Source organism: Rhipicephalus microplus, chromosome X (genome assembly GCF_043290135.1).
Source record: "Rhipicephalus microplus isolate Deutch F79 chromosome X, USDA_Rmic, whole genome shotgun sequence".
Taxonomy (NCBI): domain Eukaryota; kingdom Metazoa; phylum Arthropoda; class Arachnida; order Ixodida; family Ixodidae; genus Rhipicephalus; species Rhipicephalus microplus.
Window position 1 is genome coordinate 156,590,306 of NC_134710.1, and position 15,095 is coordinate 156,605,400.

Sequence of the window (15,095 nt, forward strand, 5' to 3'; positions counted from 1 at the left end):
GCTATATATTTCATGCACTGTCAGATTTCGCAGGCAATAGAATGCACACTGGCAATCGTTACGCTGACAGAACATCATAACAGAACATTGCACCGTGATTGCCATCTTAGAGCCGGTTTGTACCATTCACCGTTCATATTTCCCAAAACAATCATGCATATGAATTGGTGCTACAAGTGCCCGAGCGTCGTGAATGGGATTAACTGATGAAGATGGTTTGTTTCAACCGGCTATACACGCAGAATACATTTACGTCACTTCATCACGTGTTGTAATGACTATTCTAGTGGATTTCTACCCAACGTGGTGATCTGGCTATGCTGCTAAACTGATCACGCACAGGTGGCGGGATCGAATTCCGGCTGCAGCGGCTGCCTTTTCGATGGAGGCGAAAATGGTGTAGGCCCGTGTGCTCAGATTTGGGTGCACGTCAAAGAACCTTAGGAGGTGGAAATTTCTGGAGCCTTCCCTGACGGCGTCTTTATTAACCATATCGTGGTTTTGGAACTTTAAACCTCAACAATTACAACTACAAAATAGTGCCTAACTATCGCTAAAAAAACCAACAAGGGCTGCAATTCATTGCAATTGTTGAGTTAGGCTGTAAACGTGTTGGCCACAGGAACCCACGCTGCTTTCGAGGCTGGGCCCAGCAGGTGCTTTTTGTAAAGAGAGTTTATCCAATCATGGCGGCGTCAGCAGCACTCTATTTGTGAAAAAAATATAAGTGCTTGATTATAAAGCTCGCGGAGCCGATATTCTAGTCGCTACTGAAGGCATTTATCTCGGCGTAATTGATCAGACGTAATGAAAAATCTTTTTTTTTGTCGTTTTCGTCGTGAAGTCCCAAACTGTTCAGTTCATTTGACCCTTAACTCAGGGCCCCATTTGCTGTTGCTATTTAAGTGACACGTACAGCATAAACCTGATATTTGATTGATTGATATGTAGGGTTTAATATCCCAAAACCACCATATAATTCTGAGAGAAGCCGTAAGGGGAAGGCTCCGACAATTTCGACCACCTGGCGTTCTTTAACGTGCACCCATATCTGAGCACACGAGCCTACAGCATTTTCGCCTCCATCGAAAATGCAGCCGCCCCAGCCTGGATTCGATCCCGCGACCTGCGGGTCAGCAGCCGAGTACCTTAGCCAATAGACCACCGCGGTGGGCATACAGCATGAAGTTTCACAGGTTGGTCATCATTAGAGCATGCGGTATTCGTCCGCCTCTGTTGTGCGGTGTTTATGATGTCCGGATGTTGGCCTTGAAGTTTCGTTCGATTACGGTCGCAGCAGTCGCATTTCGACGGAGGCGAAATGGTAGAGGCCCATGCAATGTCAGTGGACGGTTAAGACCACCAGGTGGTCGAAATTTCCGGGGCCTTATCCTACGGTGTGCCTCCTATCCTACAGCGTGGAGGCGCTGGGTACATGTTCGGGACGCCTGACAATAGCCCCGCATCTAGTCCAGAAAGACTTCTGCGCATCGACACCCCCGTTCACCGCAGCAGCCGGCGCCTGTTAGGCCTCAGCCCGGAATTTGGTCCATTGCCGGAAAGCGTGACTGTGCCAGAAAGCATGACGGCGCCTGGAAGCACTGGCCCCAACATGTCCAGCCCAAGCACGACACAGGTGACTGTTTGGAACCCTCAACTTCCGGTTGACTTCCACGGAAACGCATATGAGGATGCACATGACTGGCTCGAGGAATTCGAGCACACAGCGAATGTTAACAGGTGAAACACCACACAGAAATTGGGCTACGTTTATTTTCCGCTTCAAGACGGAGCCCGAACATAGTTCACAAATCGCGTGTGGTTGTCTTGGGACGAGTTCCGGCAGAAGTTCATCGACACGTTCGCGAGCACTGAAAGACGAGAAATCGCACAGCGTCTCCCCGAGTCACGGATTCAGAAACCAAATGAATCCGTTACGATGTTTGTTGAGGATATGGCGCGGCTATTTCATCGAGCAGATCCTAATATGCCCGAAGCCAAAAAGGTTAGCCACCTCATGCGGGGCGTTAAGGAGCAGCTTTTCGCTGGTCTCGAACAAAACCCGCCTACAAGTGTGGATGAATTCTCCAAGGAGGCGACATCTATCGAACGCACACTGCATCTACGTTATCGCCAGTATGACCGCCCAATCCACAGTGCACCGATCAGCGTGGCAGCCAGGACCACAGCAACAACACCCGACGAAGGTTCTTTGCGTCGACTAATACGAGAAATCGTACAAGAAGAGGTGAAGAAGCTCGTCGCCAAACCGAATGACTGCGTGATCGCCTCAGTAACGGAAGTTGTACGCCAGGAGATCAGGCAAGCGCTCTCGCTTCCTGAGCCGAACACGAGCACTTCCAGGGCAAGCTATGCAGACGTAGTGCGCAGACAGCCAGCGAACGTGCCGGCATCACATCAGTACCACCAGCAACATTTGCCGACAGCGCCTTCGTACTACAGAGAAACTTCGACACCGAAGCGGCGACCACTTCGCAAAACTGACATCTGGCGTATACCCCTGATCATAGGCCCCTGTGCTTTTATTGTGGGGAAGCAGGCCACATCGTTCGGTATTGACCGTATCGCGCCGCAGAATACCAAGGGTTTCCTTCCACTGTTCCTCGGCGCCATTTCAACAGAACACCTGACGTCGACACAAGTGTCATGACCCCGCGGGATGCTCCTCCTGGGTTTCGGTCACGCTCACCCTCTCCTGGGCGTTATTCTCCATCCTATAGACAGAGCACCACTGACATGCCAAGAGGGAGATCTCCTAGTCCACGCCGAGGAAACTAAAAGCAGCGACCTCAGGGGGAAGGTTGCCAATCGTCGAAGTGCTGAAAATCCCTCAATACTGCCAAGTGAAGAGAGACGCATTTCCAATGAATCGACGAAATATGGGGTTGTTACTGCCGAAGTTGCAATTACGAATTACGGACATGACGTCATGGCATTGGTCGACACTAGCGCGGACTTCTCAATAATGAGTGAGAGTCTGGCAGACACGCTCAGGAAGGTTAAAATGGAATGGACAGGACCGCAGATTAGAGGAGCTGGAGGGAAGCTACTCACACCTACCAGAAAGTGCACCACAAGAATGAAGATAGGGGATGCATCCTTCGTCACCACTTTTGTTATTCTTTCTGAGTGTTGCAAACAGGCACTCTTGGGGATGAATTTCTTGCGTGAATATGGTGCCATCATCGATATTCCGTACGGTGTACTGACCTTTTCAGCGGTTCAAAGCGCAGTGCTACACCGAAAATCCCTGCGAGTCATTGACGTTGTGACTGTACCTTCGTTATCGTGCGGCCTGATTTCACTCGCGTACAGTGAGCAGAATACTGGAGAAGGAATCGCTGAACAAGTATTGACGCTTCTACTCTCTCGTGGTGTTGCAATTGCCAGAAGTATCGTCAATGTTGTGTGCGGTGAAGCAGAGGTTCTGTTGACGAATTTTACCAACTAGCGACGACACATTACACAAGGCACTACAGTTGCCTACTTCGACGAGATCACCGAAATCCGCGAGTGCTGTGTAGTACAACAGGACGAGCCGCAAGCCACGTCAGCCCCACCACCTATTGACGTAAGCACGAATTTGTCACCAGCGCCGAGATAGCGTCTAGTAGATCTTCTTCACCAGTTCAAAGACTGTTTTTCATCGAACTCGAGGGTCAGTCAAACACCACTGACGAAGCATCGGATAATAACGGAGGAGATGGCAAGTCCAATACGACAGAACCCTTACCACGTAGCACCGAAAGAGCGTGAAGCAATCCAGGAACAAGTGAAAAAAATGCTCGATGATGATGTCATCCAGCCATCAAGAAGTCCTTGGGCATCGCCGGTAGTGCTGGTTAAAAAGAAAGACGGAAGCTTGCGATTTTGTGTCGACTACCGAAAGCTGAACCGTGTGACAAAGAAAGACGTATACCCATTACCCAGCACCTCCACCAGTGTCACAATGCAGAAATAGCAGTAGTCGAATACAGGAAACTCCCTTTAATTGTACCAGAACACTGGCAAACTGATCGGAAGAGAACCTCGTCTTCTTCTTTTGCTGCCCGTGTTCTTCGTTGTTCACTTGGTGCTGCATATTCATTGTGGCAATATCATAGTTTTGGCAGGTAATACCCTACATAATTTTATTCTTTGGGCGTGCAGAATTGTCAAGCCAAAACACCCATTAAAACTATGCGTAGAACAATGTAACAATTTAGGCTCTAGTACCAAATTTTACTTTTCCCTTTACACGAATTTGTAATGAACACTTTGTTACGCAACTATACGCCATATACTTAAATTGAGAACTTTCACAGTGTCCTCAAGCCATAGGTCGGCAATTAAGTGGTACTCATTCAGACTCACTCAAGAAATATATTTTCGCTTTGGACTGACTTGGACTAAGGTTCACTAAAATTTTCCTGGACCACACTCACTCGGATTCATACTCACAAAAAATTTATTTCAGCTGGACTTGCTCAGAGTTAATTAAACTCAAGCAAATTCTTCTCACCCGAATTCACTCAGACTCAGACTCACTGCTCGAACAGAGTCTGAGTGAGTCGACTCATGAATCAGTAAGCTTATAATCAGTTTTATCGACCATGGTGTCAATGCTCTTTAACACCAATATCTCACGTAATCATTGCTCTTTTTGACGCCCGCTGATATACTGCTTTCTAATACGAGTTATGAGTGATTGCGAATCATATTTCTCTTCATAGTGATGGCAATATAGTATACACTTATCAAGAACTTCCTTGGAAGATTTGGCAGGGGTACGCCATGGCACCATCCTTTGTAATTTACGCCTCTCATCACTAAATATTGAAATAGTGCATGAACCATACTGCTTTGGAAAATGTGCGAGTAGACGAGAGTATAAACAGTAATTTAGGTAAGGCTGATAGTAATGCTGAAGATGAGTAGATATGACCAAAGGTCGGCAAAAAAAGTCAGACACACTCAAGAAATATATCTCGCGCTTTGGAGTCACCTAGCTCATACTTACTAAATGAGCCGGACTCAACTCACTCAGACTAAATCAGACTCGCACTAACGGCTCAATCGGAGTCTGAGTGAGTCGACTCAAGAATGAGTTCGCCGACCTGTGCCGCAAGCTGACGAAACGAGGCAATGTGGTGTAAGCAGGAAGAAACTTGTTTAATTTTAATTATGCATGCAAAATCAGTAAAATAATCATTGGTTCTTCCTGTCGGTCATCGATACGCCAGCGAGCCAAATAAGCGTGTGCATAAAAGTGCTAATGAAAGTTCTTTAATTAGGAACTCGAGGTAGCATATGAAGGATGAGGAAGAAGATTAACAAGCGGTGCTTTTGCTAAATTGAAGAAAAAAATATCATGGAAGGCCATAGGCTGCAAGTTGTTCCCTGCTGTATGAAACGCATCAGGGGCACGCAGAATTTAAAGAAAATAAAATACGATAACATACCATTTTTGTTACTTTTTTTATTGTGGGGCCTACATCAGACGTAAAATAGAAATCATGTCATTGTTTCTATAATTCGATAAGCAAATTGCACTCAAAGTTACCCTGTCATTCCTCACCAGTCGTTGCTGCTAAATAATAGTAATAATTTGGGTATTACGATTTCAAAACGACGACATGATTATGAGGGACGCTGCAGCGGAGAGCTCTGGATATTTCACCCGCCTGAGGTACTTTAACGGACATATAAATCTAAGTTCACGGGCCTCAAGCATTTTCACCTACAACAAAAATGAGGTCGCCATGGTCGGAATTCAATCTCCCGACAGCTGTCGAGCCCCATAAACACAATATCACCATGGTGGTTGACCCGTTATAGAAATGACGGACTACAGCACGCAGATACACGCACTTCACTGGCGTTGACTCAGAGGTTCTGTACGCTCATCTCGAGAGACGAAACATCAGGCCACTCATTATCATTCGGCTACCGATGCTAAGAAGGCCAGGTAATGCGCCCGTGCCACTGTGAAGGAACAGTGGCAGTGCTCTAACATCACCTCAATCTTCCGAGGGTAGCAGCGAGTGAGGCTATTGATGGCGGCAACCTAGTTGTGCACAAAATGTCAAAGGTGAAGATGTCAAAGTAAGGAGAACTGGCGAAACCCAGAAAAAAAGACGGTAGACAACAGAACAGTGCACGCGCTACATCTGGGTACGCCGCTGCTGTGGTCTGAGCATCGCTTACGCTCCGCTCTACATAGTTATAAAAGCGTTTTAGCCGGTGCGGCATTCCACTTTACACAAAATGCATAGCGAAACCGAGCTGAAGACACATGCGCAGCCCTCCACTTGCGCGTCACGTGCACAAGGCTGTTGCGCGCGCTGAACTCAAATTGACTTGTGTAAAGTTGCACTGGTTAAAAAAAAATGAGAGAAAACGGTAGCTGAGGTACGTCTCAGTACATACAAGATATCGTACGATTCGTAAGGGCAGAAGTGGCGCTTTGACAACTGCAGCAACCAGTCGCCGAAACTGAGCTCGCAGGCGGCCCGGTGCGCTAGCGAAAACAAAATTACAGCTTCTCTCGTGGACGATAGAGCCTAGAAACCGCCTGATGACAAAATGCGATAAAAAAAAGAACAAAAAGGAAAGAAATAGGGCATGACAAAAGGAGAGGGGATTGCGTTTTGGCTATTTGCACCACTGGTAGTAGTGCTTAGAATTGTAGAGGATAAGAAGAAAACACGTGATTATAAGAGACCGCCATCGCACCGGAGCTCCGCAAAAAGCAATCGCTGCCATTGTGGAACAGGTACACGCTGCAGTTTGCATGGATTTTGGCAGGGAAAGCGGAGGTAAGCCGACTTTTCTGGAGGGCTTAAAACGGATTAGTTGTGCTGCATCGGTGGCCTATTAGGGCTCGTGTCGTCTAGACGGCTCCTGCACTCGCTGAAATCGGCGCCCTTGTGACGCTTGCTCCACGTGCCTTACATAAGCGAGTTTCAGCTTTTGCGCTCGTAAAGTTAGGGAACGCACACCACCTGGCTTTCGATGTAGCGACAATGAGGCTAAAATACTACAGAGGCTACAGTGGAGCTTGAGGCATTCCGTAAGCGAATACTTTTGTGGAAGGTTACTTCTAGACCTGCTTATTCTGCTGTCTTTTAGTAGAAGGCTTGTGGAAACGAAATTTGTTTTGTAACTGCATTCACCTATCCTGGCGCAAGCGTGAGTGATGCTACGTGGTATAGCCAGTTTGTATTAGCAACGCCTTTTTTTTTTTTTTTGGCGAAACGACTATTCTTCGCCCTTGCTCGGAGGCGTGCAGTTCGGTAAGGCTAATGAGATCCCTAACGTGATTGCGATGCTTTGCAAGAGATGAACACTGATACTGTTCGTTCGGCGAAGATTTATGAATTTCTCATTTACTAATCCCCGTAAAAACACAGAAACCTAGTTGAATTAGGCGTGTTCATTGTTTTCTGCTTTTTTTAATTTTTTGTTTGATCATGAACGACATTGGCTAGCGTAAGCGAGAAACTGTGATCTAGTGGGCATATTTTGTCTTGTTCTATGACGAACTTAAAAAAAAAGGGGGGGGGCGTCTTTTCCTCAACGAAGATAGCACACTCCTAAAAACTTTTGCCTAATTTATATAAACATGGCTTGCTCTTATTGTATCAGATACTACCAAGCATGGAAAAACCGGGTGCAAGTGTTCATCTAGGCAAGACGAAGTCCAGACACGTCGTCTCCGTAATCTCGTCTGCTTCTTCGTTGATGATGGGCATTCGCAAGTCATACGAAAGAGGTTTCATTTGGTACTACGTGCAGTACTCCTATTGAAAACATCCGCGTTTATCTTTATTTACGCCTGCGATGAGTCTGCCCTTATAAGAATGTTCACATTCAGGGCAGGACACAGTTCTAACACTGTTTGTCCCAGTTTATTTTTTTATTATAGACATGCTAAAAAGACGGCAATGTTCAGGAATTATTTGAGGCTTTTTGTTTTGACCTAGCCTAGCTCGCCATGCCTCCATGAGTGTCATTACTTTTTTTTTCTTTCTTCAGTGCCGTTTCTTCGTCGTCCAGTTCGGCGTAGCATCGCTCTGCTGGCTCCCCGATACGCCCCTTCGCTATCTGCTATCATCCAATCATCGAGGAGGCAGACATGAAGTGGCAATTTATAACCCTTATTTCGCTTACGACGCCATTCGGCGTCTTTCGTAGTCTAAACAAAGAAAATATGAATACGAAAAATGCATTTAGGATTGACATAAACTTCGCTGAACTATGAACTGTATTTTAATGCTCGTATCTTCGCTCATTCTGAGTTATTTTACATGCACAAGTCGTGCGAGTAAGCGTTGCCTTCACCTATTCTACTTTAATATAGTAAATAAAGGTGCCATCACGCAACTGTTGTACATCCTTCTGACGTGGAATTCACTAAGTCCGAATGCCACGTGATGACATTGTGACACACTACAAAGACATTACTGACGTACTGTTAGATGTAAACTTTTTTGAAAAAAAAATTATTCACCAACGTTACCATAATAGGTGTACTTTCTCTAGTTACGCACCTGCGATTAAAGAGTGTGATGTTTTCAGCATGGTGATTCGCAATATTTGAAGAATTTTTCACCTGCTTTCGAACCATTCCAGTAAACATGCCTAACAAAATAAACAATTGTATCGGGCCAGTTGGTAAGGATCCATCTTGCTAGCAAGCGCAGCCACTATAACAAAGAACACACAACACAAGCGCTTAACTTCAACTAAACGTTTATTGCAAACGTCAGAGTTTATAAAGGGGTTGAAAAGAGAAAAAGAGTACCACAATAAAGTACAGAAGGGTACTCATGGTCACTTGGCGATCCACTGTAAGGAGTGCGGTTGTGTGCCTTATTTCGATAACACGTGCGTGCTGTATCGAGACAGAGATTTGTTAATACGTTTGATAGTAGAAGCGGCTGAAATGACACGCGATGATTTTGATTGTGTTAGTGCACCCTCTATCTCGCTCACGCGGAAAGAACTATGTTTTTTGGATGGGGTGATAGACAATAACGGATAGTAATGTACGGGACTGGCACGTGTGCTTTTTGTTGTCTAACATTTTTATCTTTTTTATTATTTTGTTATTCCTTTTCTCTTTTCATCCCCTTTATAAACTCTGACGTTTGTAATAAACGCTTAGTTGAAGTTAAGCGCTTGTGTTGTGTGTTCTTTGTAATAGTGGCTGCGCTTCCTAACATGATGCCTAACAAACAGCGAATATGCGATTACCGAATAGTTGCAGATCAATTTGACAGGCAGACACCATTTACGACGCTTTTGACACTGGGTTGCTCGGGAATAATGTTTGTCGCGTGTACTGATGGTAATGGCATCTACCGCTCGCATACCCAACCATAAGCAATTAAGAAATACAGGCCCAAAAGTTCCGGTTAGCTTGTCCTGCGTCATGGTGCGAGAATACTTTATAGTTGATTGAACTCCGGGACTATCCGCTGCCCGATAATATTCTGCTTCGCAAGGAGCCGAAAAGATGACCCTACAAACTTTGCCCCGGCTTCAACCTGCCCCTTCCTTGGTGTAAGAAAGCCCCGTAACGTAGGAAAGTAGTGGCACTCACTTATCGTCACTACAACACCCTCGCCGCACAATCATGCTCCTCCCTTATCACCCTCTCTTTCATGGTGCCACTATATGCGTGTCACGTGGTTGCATAATGCGCAATATCCCTGTTTTCTCAGATTTGGAAACCGTCGCCCACGTACCGGATGTGCTTTGCAGAATTCGCGAGCTGCTCGCCATGATCCTCACTACGGCAAGCCACTTATCGGTATGCCGCAAACGAGAACATAATCGGTAGGTCACCGCCAAGCGCTCGCTTCGCGGCGTTTGCTTGTTAAAAGTAATATTCTTGACCGTGGACAGTGGCCAATACTGCCCTGCAAGCAATTCAATGACCGCAATTGAAAGCGTTCATGTAAACAAAACAAAAAACAACAACAAAAAAGATAGCGCAGCTGCACTCAGTCGCTCAAAGCTGGGTCACAGAAGAGCTGGTGAGCAACGAGAAGGTAGCGGCTTAGCTAGGCTTTAAACCTCACAGTCACCTAGCCTCTTGTGCACCTTTTCCGATACTAAACTACACATGACTCAAATAACTTACAGCTAACGTTCGAGCACAATTATTTCTAAATTCACTGATATACGTTGAGGTCAACCAATAGAGGAATAAAAAAAAAGTTCGTACGCTATGCAAAAATAAAGATGATTCTTTAAAGCAGCCTTCTAATTAGAAGTGTCTCAGAAGATATCAGTAGCGATAGGAATGTGCTTCCAGACAATACTGTAGATTGGTACAGTTACTTTATGCTCATAGTAAACGCGACAAAGCACCGAAGATGAGGGAGCAGAGCGTTTTCTTCGAGCCGAGTTACGAAGATAAATTTTGTGGGGGAGGCACAAGCTTGGTGATTTGCAGCGCAGCGATGTGTCCGATAGGTTAAAGTTGTCCTTCATGTCTATGGCGGAAGATTGACGGGAGTACGTACTCCAATAATATGGATTAAAAGAAACCGAACGCTTACCAAGCTTTATGCTGATGTAATCGCCATCAGCCGCGTGATGTCGATGGCAAAACACTGTGCCACGTGCTTTCGAACGTCGTGCGAAAGAAAAACAGAGCATCACTGAGGATTACAATGAAAACAGAGTTCTGAGCGGCCACGTGTCGTACCCTTGTAAGACGCTGCGATTTTACAAGGCCAGACACATCTGCAGTGCGTTGTGATTCAACAGGTGCCAATAGTAAAGACACCTTTCGTTAACTTTGCGAGCTTTATTGGGGTGGATAGAAGACACGTTTGTCAGTGATGTATTGTGTGGCAATACGGCCTTTTGCGCTGCTGCGTCATTGTCGTGACATCTTCGCTCGCATCAATTTACACAACGTATAAGACGTTCACAATTTATGTGACGTAGCTGTTGTTGTTCTCAAGAAGACAAAGGCATACTTTTCTGCCATATTATAACGCGTTTTCAACCAGTTGCTTAATACGGGATCACTACCAGTGAATTTGAAGACTGAAAAAGTCATTCGCATTCATAAATCCGGTGATACGTTGAACCCGCGTAATTATAGAGAAATATTATTACATCAGTATCATGCAAAAGAATGGGACATATTATATACTCACGCCATGCGTGTTTTCTTGAGGATAACATTTTTTCACTTCGTTTCAGCATGGCTTACGCAAAACATTTTTCTGTATTACTCAGCTTCTACTGTTTACTAACAATTTGCATATTGATATGCCAGGGGAGGGGTGGAGGCTGCCACCCAGGATCCGGTGAAGGACGACTTTTGCGATACGTCTCACGAACAAGTAGAAGATGCGTTTAATTTACGTATTTGCAAGAGAAGTGCATTGCAACGAGAGCGTACAGACGCGCTTTTCCATCACAAGGGCCCAGAGTGCACTCTAGATGAGCGGGCCAGCGAAGTCCAGAGAGAGAGCCCAGCGCACTCCCGACACGCTCCTTTTATAGCCGTCCGTGCACGCGCTAGACGCCGACTGCGTACAGCAGGCCTGCCGATGCGCCTTCCTCGCAGCGCGCCAAGAGATTTCCCGCGTTCCACAGCGTATGGCAGGTACGCCGATGAGCGTCCCTTGCATGCCGGTTCCTTGTATTGCCGGTTATGACAGCTCGTCCGCCGTACGAAGAGGTCACGTAAGGGCTGCAGTGGCGCTGCTCCCTGAAGTTGCCGTAGTCCGTCTCCGTAGGCGCAACACTGTCCACCACAACACAGAGGCACTCACCACATAGCAGGTCTTACGGTAGGCGCACCTCGATGTTGTAAAGAGGCCCAGCGCATCCCACGCTTGGTCACAGCATGGGACTGTCCACAGCTGCAAAGGCCCCGTCACCGCTGCCTGGTCGTCCACTGGCCGAAGGAAGCAGAAAGCCCTACCGAAGGGCCACAGTTCGCAATAGCTGGTTCGTCGTGTCCACCATGCCATGCTGTTGGACCAGTAGGCATAGCAATCTTCTGCCTGCCTTTAGCGGGGAAGACGCTCTCAAACCGGACACCCATACTGAGAACACTCAGCTCTCCCGAGAATCACGAGGTGTAACTTGCTGCAAGGCTCGTAATTTATTGCACAACAGAAGACTACACTATGGTGGTGACCAAGTGAACTCGAACAAAGAAATAAAAACGCGCGCACACACGCACAAGGCTAAATAGTAGCACTTGCGTCTGACGAAGGACTCAAAAGAATTATACAGTTCCGCGTTTCCTTTAGCTATTCAGTTACGGAAAACCTCGGCTCAGGCCATCGGTGTTACCGTTGTCTCTGCCTTTGCGGTACTTGAGCTCAAAGCTATGCTCCTGCAACGCTAAACTCTTACGCAAAAGCCTTCCATTTTTCGACGACATACTATGCAGCCATGTTAAAGGACAATGATCTGTCTGGACCACGAAATGGGATCCAGCCAGATAGCATCGCAGTTTCTGTATTGCCCATACGAGGCACGCACACTCTTTTTCCGATGCACTGTACGCCTGCTCACGAATCGTGAGTTTCTACTGACAAATGCCACGGGGTGTTCGTTCCCTTCAGCGTCATATTGACTGAGCACAGCTCCCATTTCCCGATCACTAGCATCGCACTGCAGTACAAACGGGCGGTCAAAATCAGGCGCCCTCAACACAGGCCAACTGGAAAGAGCAGATTTCAGAGCAGCAAATGAGCGTTCCTTTTCTTCACTCCACTGCACTTTCATAGGTTCGTTTTTTTCAAGCTATCTGGGAGTGGACTAGCAATCTCTGAAAAGTTGTCAATGTAATGCTGGTAGTACCCAACCAATCCAAGAAAGGATCGAATGTCAGTTTTACTGGTAGGTCAGGGGTAACCAGCTATTGCTGCGATTTTAACCTCTAGCGGACGCCGGTAACCTTGACCAACCTTGTAGCCGAGGTAGGTGACCTCTCCTCTTCCCAACTGACAATTCGCTGCCTTTACGGTCAGCCCCGAAATCTTCAAGCGCGTTAACACTTGTCGCAGATGCGATATGTGGTCCTCCCAGCTACCAGAAAAATTGCAATGTCATCCAAGTATGGCAATGCGTATTCTTGCATGTCTTTGAGAACGTTATTCATTAGCCGATAGAAACAAAATTGTGCATTCTTCAGCCCAAAGCTAAGGACTAAGGGACGGAAAGTTCCAAGAGGAGAAATAAATGCGGCATAGCGGCTCGCCCGTTCAGTTAGCGCAACCTGCCAGTAGCCTCTGGTCAGGTCGAGCGTCGATATATACCTTGCACGGCTTATGATTTCTATTCTCTCCTCTAGGTTTGGGATAGGGTAGGTTTGGTCCCGAGATACTGCGTTTAACTGATGATAATCAACGCATGGTCTAGGCTTTTTGCCTAGAGCTTCTACGAGAAATATAGGTGAGGTATACTCACTATCCGCTTTGACAATCAAACCAAGCTACAACAAGCGTTTGATTTCACTTTCCAAGATTTATTTCTGTCTAGGAGACCAACGATACTGTTTTGACCGAATGGGGTCGTTAGAAATCAGTTCTATGTCGTGTTCTATTAGAGTGGTCTTCCCTGGCATGTCACTAACGGAACCTTCAAACTCGCGCACTAATACACTGAGCTCCTGCCTTTCTTGGTTGCTTAGGTGCGCATTATCCTCAATATCTGCTAAGAGCTTTTTGAACGAATTTTCATGTTTCTGTTCTGGATACTGAAAATTGGTTTCTACCTCCTCAGGTATATTCAGCGCCATTTGAGCCACCGCTTCGCGTTCCTTATATGGCTTCATTAAGTTGGAGTGGTAGATCTTCACCTCTTTACGCCGCCCTGGCATTTTAACGACATAGTTCGTGTCTGATAGCTTTTCTACCACTTCTGCGAGACCTTCCCACTGCACTTGCAATTTATTCTTTCGGGAAGTGTTTAACAATAACACCTTGTCTTTCACTGCGAAAGTTCTCTTGCGGGCATTTTTGTTATAGTACAGTTTGGCCCTAGCTTAGGCACTTTTCATGTTGGCTTCCACCAACTCCTTACATGACTGAAGACAGTTTAGGAGCTTCAATTCGTAGTCAACTACGGTATGATCTTCTCCGCGGCCTTCGAATGCTTCGCGCAGCATGCGGAGGGGTGACCTTGAGACCTGCCATAAACTAGTTCTGCAGGACTGAACCCAGTAGATTCATGTGGCACAGATCTCAAGGCGAATAAAGCGGCAGGTAAACAAGCCTCTCAATCTTTCTTCTGTTCGTAACAAATAGCGCGGAGTACTCTTTTTAGCACAGCGTGCCACGCCTCCACACTATTACTCTGCGGGTGCTGCACTGAACTTTGAGCAATGCGAACTCCGCACCGCTCCAGAAACGCCGTCGTCAGAGCGCTGGTAAATACGCTACCCTGATCGCTTTGGAGCTCTGCTGGAAAACCTATTCTTGAGAAAACAGATAGCAGCGCATCCACCACATTTACTGAATTGACTTCACTCAGTGGAATAGCCTCGGGAAACTTTGTGGCTGGACAACTTATATAGCCTGACTTGGTCACGGGGAGCGGCCCTACTACATCTACAACAAGGCGCCTGAAAGGGTCTGTGATTAGCGGCACCAACTTCATGGGTGCTTTCCGGATTTCATGTGGTTTTCCTACTCTTTGGCATGCATCGCATGTTTGTACATACTTCTCGACATCTTTAAAGAAACGAGGCCAATAGAACTCTCTTAACAACCTTGCCTCAGTTTTCTTCACTCCCAAGTGGCAAGCCCATCCCTCGCCATGTGACAGGCGAATAATCTGTTTCCGATACTTCTCAGGGACAACCAGCTGGTCGTAATGGACCCCTTTCTTATCTTTGTATTGACGATACAAAAGACCCGAACGGCGTTGGAAACCTATTCGCCTACGAGATACTCCTTCCTGGACAAGTTTCTTTAGATTTTGCATCGATGGGTCTAGATCTTGTTCGTGCACTAAAGTTTCCTTGTCGACATTGAGGAGGTCAAGTAAACTTTCAGAATGTGGTAGCACAATATGGGGAAACGCCTGTTCCATCGTGTAGCATGCGG

At 46.4% G+C, this 15,095-nt stretch overlaps 1 long non-coding RNA gene across 1 annotated transcript; it reads left to right on the plus strand.

The window, feature by feature from the left end:
- The first annotated feature begins 6,701 nt into the window (after positions 1–6,701).
- LOC142777016 (uncharacterized) lies at positions 6,702–8,385 on the plus strand. Its single transcript, XR_012887898.1, has 2 exons — positions 6,702–6,818; positions 8,038–8,385. It is a non-coding gene; the product is annotated as an uncharacterized LOC142777016 (long non-coding RNA).
- The last annotated feature ends 6,710 nt before the right edge of the window (positions 8,386–15,095 follow it).